Below are 10,030 nucleotides of genomic sequence, written 5' to 3' on the forward strand. Positions count from 1 at the left end.
CAGTACGAAGAGAGCCAATACATGATTGTGCATCATTTTCAATCCACGCATGAAAATTTCTAAAAGTTTCAAAAGCTTCTGATTTAATTTTCAACCAGTATACCCAACATATCTTGGTGTAATCATCAATAAAAGTCATCATATATTTATTTCCATTTGCAGAAGGAACATACATAGTTCCACACATATCAAAATGAATCAGTGAAATCTTTCTACATGCTTTAGAAGCATAATCATGAAATGGATATTTATTATGTTTTCCTAGGATACAAGCATCACATTGCTTCAGTTTCCTTGGAATAGCTGGCAAACAAGAAACACAATTTCTTCACAAACAAAGACTGTCATAATCAATATGTCCAAATATTGCATGTCATACAAGATTGGATGTAAATGTAACTTCATTGTACGAAGGAATATACGCAAATTTCTTTGCATGAGTGGATGTTCCTTGCAACTTCAACAATGTTTCCTACTCTATTCTAATCATGAAAACTATGTTGTATGATGCTTTTCTTATCTCAACTTTGCCATCAAAAAAAAGAATGGAGCTTCCTTACTGGTGAATGTGAACAAGGGATAACAAGTTTCTTTGTGGTTCTAAAAGGTAGAGTACATCATGTAGAAGAAAGTTAGGAATCTAGGCAATTTAAGCTTGATGGTGCCAAGTCTATATGGCCCGAGATTTGACTTTTCTGCAAAGTAAACTACTTCATCTACATTTTCATTGAGGTCTTCAAATAAGTCATTCCAAAAGGTCATGTGGTGGGTTCCATTTAGAGCAAGTAGCCATGCATATTTCCAAGAAGCAAATGAAGTATGAAACAAATCTTCAGTTACTCCAATATTGTAATGGGAAAAAATGTAATGAGTAGCTTTAAGTGCTTTACCTTTCATTGCATCTGGTGTTTTACCTTTGCCTTATTTTCCTTCTTGCATAATTATTTCCCAAAGGATTCTACATGTGGATGCATCATGTCCATTTATATCACAATGAATACAATGGAGATTAGACCTTTCTCCTTGATGTTGTTTACCTCTTGCCTTTGTGATTCTTCCTTCCACGTCCTCTTCCTCTGCCTCTTCCTTTAGGAGAATCTCATGACTGGTTCTTCTCTTTATGTGCAAGGCACACTACTTGGTGAGCCCCAGTATTGTAGCAATAATGCTACAACTCCTGGAACTCCCTTCTTTAATTTTATCAACCTGGTAGTTCGTAACAAACTTGGAAGCGACGGTGCTGTATGCACAAGTACTAGCTCTTGCCGCAGCTGTCACTTGGTCAGCTGGCACAAGTTCGCTAGGAGCTTAAGCCAACTTCTATGAGCTCTTAGAAGAAGCTTTTTAATTGATGAATGAAAGCTAACTCGAAGGAAGTTAATCTAATTGCAAAAAGAAACTGAGAGCCAAAAAGAAACGCAAACCCTAGCAAACCCTAATTCTACCAACTAGTCCTACTGACGCAAAGGAGAGCATGCAAACTACTAAAAGAGATGCCATTACTTCTATGAAGGTAAAATACATGTGTCTAGACTACCTCTATCTGAAGAAAACATCTTTTTGTATTTTTGTTTAAGCTGTTGGAATTATCATGCATGTGCTTCTAACTATTTTTGACTGTGCAGAGGTGGATCAAGGAGGAGAAATGCTTGGGAAAGGTTGGGAAGGTTCATAGAGGGTCTAAGGGGTCCCTAACACCCTTCCAGAGAGTCTCACAAAGTTTGGCTGCCAAGAAACCGTGTTTATGAGCTTCTACAGGAAGTCTGCAGGGGTTCTACAGGATGTTCAGGATTTCTACAGGATGTTCTGTAATTCTTCTACAGGATGTTTCGAAATGGGATTTTGGAGCATGGATGGAGGGAAAAAGAGGGAGGAATGAGTATGGGGGTGAAATAGGGGTGTGAAGAGGTCTAGGACTTGGTGGATGAGGCTAAGGAGCGATTGGATTTGTTCAAGGATGGAAGAAGCGATGATGCACAAGAATGTAGGAATTAGGGCAAGGTGGGGAAAGTATGGCAAATGAAGGGTACGAATCATGGACTAAGGGTTGGAGCAGATTATCTGATGGATTATGGGTAGATAGAGAAGGATAACAGGTGCTCTGCAAGTTATTTTTCGAATTTAACAAATGAAGACTTGGAAAATCAAGAACCTAATTACCTTTACCTAATCTGACCTAGATAGTAGCAAAAGAAATGGAACAGAAGTTTATTTGCACAAAATCAGATGAACTAGCTATGCAACTAAGCAATCATAACCCTAAGCATGCAGTCAAAACTGATATCAAGTTTGACAACTAAGAATCCAACACTAATACTTGCATGGTGAAGCAAAACAACGTTTTTGTGGGCAGCAAGGTCACCTTTGTCCCAACTCACGATCCCACTGAGGGAGAGGTAAGATCAGAGGTGCTTGAGCCCCTTTTTCCAAGGGTCCTTTATGTTATTAATCTATCCAAATCAATCTGAACATGAAAATCTACTTTAATCATCAAAAAGCAACCTAAATAACACAACAAGTTTTAAATCTAAATAGCAGACTTTACTCTAAGAATGCAGCAAAGACACATAAAGGTAAACAAAGGAGGTACTGGGCGCTTGAGATGGGCCCAAACCCAAGAGCTACAGCCTCCTAAGAGAGATTTAGAGCTGGTGCAAAGCTGGATTCATCTTTATTGATCAAGAAATGAAGAGTTACATCAAAACTGTCCACAAGGAGAACTTGAAAATGAGCTGACAGCAAAACTAATCTATTGCCTAAAAATCGAACTACAAAATGACTACAACAAGACTATGAAATGACTAACTACCAGCTACAAATTGACTAACCACTAGCTAACCAAAATGAGGCCCTAAGCCTTCTTATTTATACAAATTGAGGACCCCAACAGTCCTCCTAAACTTTAGGGACTCGGCTGCCCAAAACTTGTAGTTAACAGCAGTCCTACTTGACTTGCTTGGCTGCCCTTGTGCTAATTGATTTGGTGGCCCTTGAACTCCGAGCTGATGGTGGAGAATTCGAGGTAAGGGCCCATAAATGAAGGGGACACCTTCCTACAAATCCTCTCCCTTGTTCTCCCACGAATTTGGCTGCCAAGTGCTCATTAAAACCTTCAATTTTGTCTCCAAATTGACCAAAAAGGCTACACAAAGCACACATTAGACTTGTTGGCATAATGACTAACCCAATTCACTCTATTAGCATAAATATAATCAAAAACATGCAATAAACTAATGAGAATGGTGGATTAAGTTGAATTAGGAGGTTGAATGAGCCCAAATAATCATCCATTTTTGGGGCTCATCATCACCCCCCTACTGAAAGTGTTGCTCATCCTCTGAGCAACCAATCTATCTCCTCATCTTTGATGGCCCTGGTGGCCTCCCTGTCATGCCAAGCTTCTGAAGTGATGTCCTCTTCTCTGTCATGAAACCATGCTTCTTTGCTTCTTCCCACTACTTGCTCCTTTTCCTAAAGAATTCTCAGCTTTGGTATGATTGTGCAAGTATATTCAATCTGATGGCAGCAATGGTGGCGAAAGGAGATGAAACCAGTGGAGGATGGAAGAAAAGAGTGGTTGCATGTCTCCTCAACAGTCTTCAAGCTTCAAATCCCTCTCCATAATTGATTCTAGCCTACCCAAAGGCTTCTACAGGATGTTTCTGGTAAAAATACAGAACTTCCTGTAGAAAGTCCTGTAGCTGAGTTCTGGCTTCCTGTAGAAATAGACAGCACCACTGTATCCTGCTTGGCTGTGGGTGATTTTCCTTTCAGCTTGGCTGTGGCTACCTTAGAGGTGCCCTCACTGACGTGGACTTTTTCAGTCCTTTCCATTCTACTCTGTAGTCTTTTCTCCCTTGGTGTTAGTGTGGTTTTGTCCCCCTCTGTTTTGGCAGCTTGGTTTAATGCCAATGTTCCAATCACTGATGTTGTTGGATACATCTGCAGGGTTGTGCTTTTCTGGGCTTGTCACCAACTTTTCATCATTTTCCTTGCCCCATAGTACAATATACAGTCCTGCTATTACTAGAATTGCTCCCCAGCAGACTTCCCAGATAATATTTCACATGAAGGATTAGCTGTTCCAACACTGCAACAATTATGGTTGAAGTTGGATTGAACATTGCAGCAAAGACAGGTCCCTTCAGACGGATACAGTAAGTCTATTCAAAGAAGGCAAATGCAAAGCATAATACTCCCTGCATATTATGGGCCAATATGATCAATGACGATGTTAAGAATTTCTGCACATTATTAAAACGAAGATGTGGTGCTCACAGAGTATATGATGCTGAGAAGCTGAATGTCCCACTTTAGCCTCCAAGCAGAGGCCTTTGGCTCAAAAATTAAAGCCACCACAGTGCACTGTAGAGTTCCTTGCAGCATCGTGAGAGCTGTTAAGGAAATTTCTGCTGGATATTTCTTAACAACTGGAGCCTGAAAGGTAAGCCATCCAAACCAAAATAAACAGCCGGCAAACAACATCGGTGCTCCAAGCAGCCATGTGTTATGAAGAACCCTATTGAGCCTAATGAGAACAGGGCCCTTGTAGAAGGTCATAATCATTGCACCACCCACACATATAATGGTTCCTACAACTTTGGCTTGGCCATATTTACTCCTGATATCAACTTTCTCCAGTCTAAAAGCTGTGGCCATCCCAAACGTGACAACAGGAACCAGGTTTGACGTTGTAGAAGCAAATGTAGCGGAGGTGTAATCTAGGCCAGCAAAGTAGAAATTCTGAAATAGAGTGGTCTTACCCAGCCAGTGCAAGCACAAAGATCTGCCAGAAGATGGCACAGGTCTTTGCAGGGCGTTGGTTTCTTTCAAGAAAAAAACAAAAGGAGAAATAACTACTGTAGCAACAGCCAGGGTGTAAGCTACGAAAACAAAATGACTCGTTCCTTCGTCCAGAGCAATTCTGGTAATGATATTCATGCCGGCCAGGCAGACTTGAACTGCAATCTCAGCTAAGAATGTTGCAAATGCAAATTAATCAGCGAATGGTGAGAGCATTTCAAGGATGAGTTCGATTGGCTATTTATGGAGGCTTCCACTGATGGAGGGTGAGCTGGCTAAGTGCACGTTGGCCCCATGCAAACCATTGGTCCCCACTGTAGTGTAATTATGAACTGTAGTTCTCTGCCTGTATTCACTTCCATCAATTACGTTGGATTTTAAACAACCACCACTACCTGTTTTCAATTTTCTTCTTGAGATGGTTGAGCACACGTGTTGATTTCCCCCACCGAGCGCTGTTGAACTAGATGAGGGTGGTCAGTTGGCTGGCCACCGATTCTTTTAACCACAACCATCTCATTGTTTAAATAGTTTTCAAATTACATTCATGCAATCAGAGGAACGAGTTTAGTCACATACCTGCAAGTCGTGCGTGGTTGCTGTGAAGTGCTGAGATCTTTCATTTGCTGCATGCATTTGTTTATGTGGTTGCATGGTGGCTTGGTTGATGGTTCATGGTTGTTTTTTCCTTGTGCAGGTGTCCTCTGGCCGGATCCAAGCTGCAGGAGTTCATTTCCACGTTCAAATCTGCAACTTCAAGCTGTTGTTGCTGAATTTCACAGGACCAGAACTTGTTTTTGCCATTGCTCCCAAACGATAGATCGGATCGATCTGAAAATTTCTGAGCATGTTCCTATCATCATGATGCACCTCCCATAGCAAAATCGTGATCAATGGATGCACAGATTTCGAGAAAAATGGAAAATGGCTGAAGATTTTAGAGATCAATTTCTCGGAAACCGTGCATTGGAATCCACTGAAACTGCTTGGGTAGGCTACTATCACCCATGTGCATCTCCCCATGAAACAGATTTTGAAACAGATGCACGGATATGGAGAAAATGCAAAAATGGCTGATGGTGATGGAGGCTGATTTCTTGGAAACCGTGCACCGGAATTGGTTGAAACTGCTCAGGCATGTTGCCATCATCCCTATACAATTCCCTGTAAAACGGTTTTTCAAATGGATGCATGGTTTTCAAGTTATGGAAGAAACAAATTCTGTTCTAGGTATTTTTGCTTCAAGGCATTTTGCAGTTTTGTTGCATGGTATGAAAAACTGAGCTTGGGTTGTGATGCAGGCATGGAGATGATGGAGGAGGAGTTTGAAAAATGCAGGAGGACTTATGAACCCTTGAGGAAGCTACCATGTTCGCCAAACCACCTTTTAGAAATCCATTTCTAGCTTCCTACAATTTCTACAGGAACTTCCTGTAGAAGCACAATGAAGAAGCACAATGAGGTGGAAAAGAGGATGGAAAAGGGTGAGGAATGGTAACATGGATGCTTGTAGGTATAATCAATGGATTCCAAGATTTATATCCCCTTCCAAAATCGAATCTGGCTCGCTTGAAGGTTCTACAGGATGTTTCCTGTAGAAATATAGAACTTCCTCTAGAAGGCACAAAAACTCCTTTGTCTTTGTTTTGAGTGATCCTCCTGACCTACAATGTCATTGCTGCAACCTGAAATTATTCAATGGAAATTAGATTTATTTTTCTTTTTCTTTTTCTCTTTTTTTTTTTTTTTGAAAAAAACAACTAGGGCGCCTCATGGAGGTTTTCACCCTAATTGCCTGCCCTGGGCACCTCCAAGGGAGGTTTTCACCCAGAGATCTTATTCTCTTTTCTCTTTTCTCCCAACCCATTGACCGCCTCATGAAGGTTTTCAATCAATGAGCCAATCTAAGGCGCCTTCGAGGAGGTTTTCACCTTAGATTTTTATTCTCTTCTTATTTTCATTTTTTCTCTTTTTTTTTTTTTTTCTCTACCCTACCCTACTTGAAAAACAAAATCATTTTCAAGTGTAAGAATACTTCCAATGGAGCCATGTGCACATCGAGATTAGAGACAAGATGATGTGAAGGCTCGAAATGCATGCTTTGACAGGTATCCAGATTTCAGAGACCAAATGATCTGACTTTGAAGGGATCAAACATAGTTGATGAAGAGAGTACTGCTGCAATTTAGTGACTGTCTGGAACCATGTCTCAATATAGCTTTGATATCCTTGGTCCTTTTGCTGATCTGGATCATTCTCCATATCTTCTTCTATCATGACCTTCACATCTTCCTCTTTTTGCTGATCTTTCTCTTTAATACATGGAAGATTTGATGGTAACCATGAGGAAGCTTTCTCGATCTCTGATTCTGATCTCTTCTCTTCATCAAGTGCAGCCCATGGTTCCTTGATCTCCTCTTTTGAATCTTCTTTTGTTGGATGTGGTCCTTCAATGCTTTCAATATAGTCTCTTTTTTGCAATACTCTTCCTGAGCTATGGTGAAGATCATTGAGCTCAGGAGGCGTCATTTGGACATTTTGTGCCTCAGCTTTGCAATTGTGTTGAGCTGTTCCAATGGGCAAGTTTGGAAATGGTGGTATGGGTAGCTGAGTGGGGGTGTATATTTGAGATGGATGTGGATGGGGTTGTGGTTGGGTAGGCATTTGGGGTTGCCTTGGTGGAGCAGGAGGCGATGGTTGTGGACGAGAAGGTGGTGGAGGAAAAGAAGCGGGAGGAGTGTTGTATTGGGGCCTCCACCCCTGATGAGGTGCATTCCACTGAGGCTGTGGCTGAGCATAAGAGTGAAATGAATGAGCAACTAGTTGGGCATAATGTGGATCTGGGAAGGAACAAGGAGGAGGTGTGAACCAGGAAGTATGAGCAGGGGGACCCCAAGAAGGCATGAAAGTGGCTTGATAGGGGTGATAATAGGTCTCGGGTGCCCCTTGCAGTTCCTGCTGGTAAGATCTCGGTCCATGCGGCCTCCTTTGGTTCATATAATAGAGTGATTCAGTGGCTCCTTTGGCTCTTTGATATGCAACTTTGATTCTGGGTAAGGAAGGGCACTGATTTGTAGGATGGTATTCTTCACACACAAAACACACTTCTATGGAGTACAATGGACATTCGTTCCTAGGATGCTTTCTAGTGCACCTAGTACAAAAAATGGCCAAAGCCCTCTTGGCTTCTTCTTGCTTCTTTTGGATCTGCAAGGTATCCAGTTGCATGGCAAGAAACTGCCTCATATCACTCTTGAAATCTTCGATCTGATTCACAAATTCATTTCTGGATAAGGTACTGCTCCCAACATTTCTGCTTGTAGCCATTTGCTCCAGAGGAATGTTTTCTTCTTCTTCTCCCCTAGAGGTTTTTTAAATATGTCTTTCTGGCCACTGAGGGGTTCTTCTCTCACAACCATCGAAGAAGAGAGAAGGTTGGCTGTGTGAAGCAGTGGGGGGGTTGTGCAATCATTTTTCTAACTTATCTCTACTCTTACAAGGCATGAAATGAAATCTTTTTGGTTGATTTTTGTATTTTTCTTCTTGTACCTGCAAAACTAAAACAGATTGAACTGCAACTAACTATCTTGCTGAAATGAAAATGCGGAATTGAAATGAAAGCAGGAAAGGACTAATCTATTTTGCTCAAATGAAATTGCAGGAATGAAATTCTAGTCTACGCTTGCGGAATTGAAATGCTAATATACGCTTGCAGAAATGAAATTGCAGAATTGAATTGCTAATCTATGAAAGCGGGAAATGCTAATCTACTTTTGCAGAAACGAAATTGCATAATGGAAATGAAATAAACTACTTAGCAGAAGATTGTAGTGGAAAATAGAAGAAAAGCGGCAATCACCAATACTCTGACGCTTCCCCGGCAACGGCGCCAAAAAGATGGTGAGCCCCAGTATTGTAGCAATAATGCTACAACTCCTGGAACTCCCTTCTTTAATTTTATCAACCCGGTAGTTCGTAACAAACTTGGAAGCGACGGTGCTGTATGCACAAGTACTAGCTCTTGCCGCAGCTGTCACTTGGTCAGCTGGCACAAGTTCGCTAGGAGCTTAAGCCAACTTCTATGAGCTCTTAGAAGAAGCTTTTTAATTGATGGATGAAAGCTAACTCGAAGGAAGTTAATCTAATTGCAAAAAGAAACTGAGAGCCAAAAAGAAACGCAAACCCTAGCAAACCCTAATTCTACCAGCTAGTCCTACTGACGCAAAGGAGAGCATGCAAACTACTAAAAGAGATGCCATTACTTCTATGAAGGTAAAATACATGTGTCTAGACTACCTCTATCTGAAGAAAACATCTTTTTGTATTTTTGTTTAAGTTGTTGGAATTATCATGCATGTGCTTCTAACCATTTTTGACTGTGCAGAGGTGGATCAAGGAGGAGAAATGCTTGGGAAAGGTTGGGAAGGTTCATAGAGGGTCTAAGGGGTCCCTAACACCCTTCCAGAGAGTCTCACAAATTTTGGCTGCCAAGAAACCGTGTTTATGAGCTTCTACAGGAAGTCTGCAGGGGTTCTACAGGATGTTCAGGATTTCTACAGGATGTTCTGTAATTCTTCTACAGGATGTTTCGAAATGGGATTTTGGAGCATGGATGGAGGGAAAAAGAGGGAGGAATGAGTATGGGGGTGAAATAGGGGTGTGAAGAGGTCTAGGACTTGGTGGATGAGGCTAAGGAGCGATTGGATTTGTTCAAGGATGGAGGAAGCGATGATGCACAAGAATGTAGGAATTAGGGCAAGGTGGGGAAAGTATGGCAAATGAAGGGTACGAATCATGGACTAAGGGTTGGAGCAGATTATCTGATGGATTATGGGTAGATAGAGAAGGATAACAGGTGCTCTGCAAGTTATTTTTCGAATTTAACAAATGAAGACTTGGAAAATCAAGAACCTAATTACCTTGACCTAATATGACCTAGATAGTAGCAAAAGAAATGGAACAGAAGTTTATTTGCACAAAATCAGATGAACTAGCTATGCAACTAAGCAATCATAACCCTAAGCATGCAGTCAAAACTGATATCAAGTTTGACAACTAAGAATCCAACACTAATACTTGCATGGTGAAGCAAAACAACGTTTTTGTGGGCAGCAAGGTCACCTTTGTCCCAACTCACGATCCCACTGAGGGAGAGGTAAGATCAGAGGTGCTTGAGCCCCTTTTTCCAAGGGTCCTTTATGTTATTAATCTATCCAAATCAATCTGA

General features: G+C 41.2%; 1 pseudogene; it reads right to left on the minus strand.

The window, feature by feature from the left end:
- Nucleotides 1-275: 275 nt before the first annotated feature.
- On the minus strand, nucleotides 276-4,941 carry LOC149153275 (WAT1-related protein At5g07050 pseudogene; annotated as a pseudogene).
- Between the last annotated feature and the right edge of the window lie 5,089 nt (nucleotides 4,942-10,030).

The sequence above is a fragment of the Pinus tabuliformis genome, chromosome 9 (assembly GCF_031772625.1).
Source record: "Pinus tabuliformis cultivar Carrire ecotype Pingquan chromosome 9, CPIR1, whole genome shotgun sequence".
Classification (NCBI taxonomy): domain Eukaryota; kingdom Viridiplantae; phylum Streptophyta; class Pinopsida; order Pinales; family Pinaceae; genus Pinus; species Pinus tabuliformis.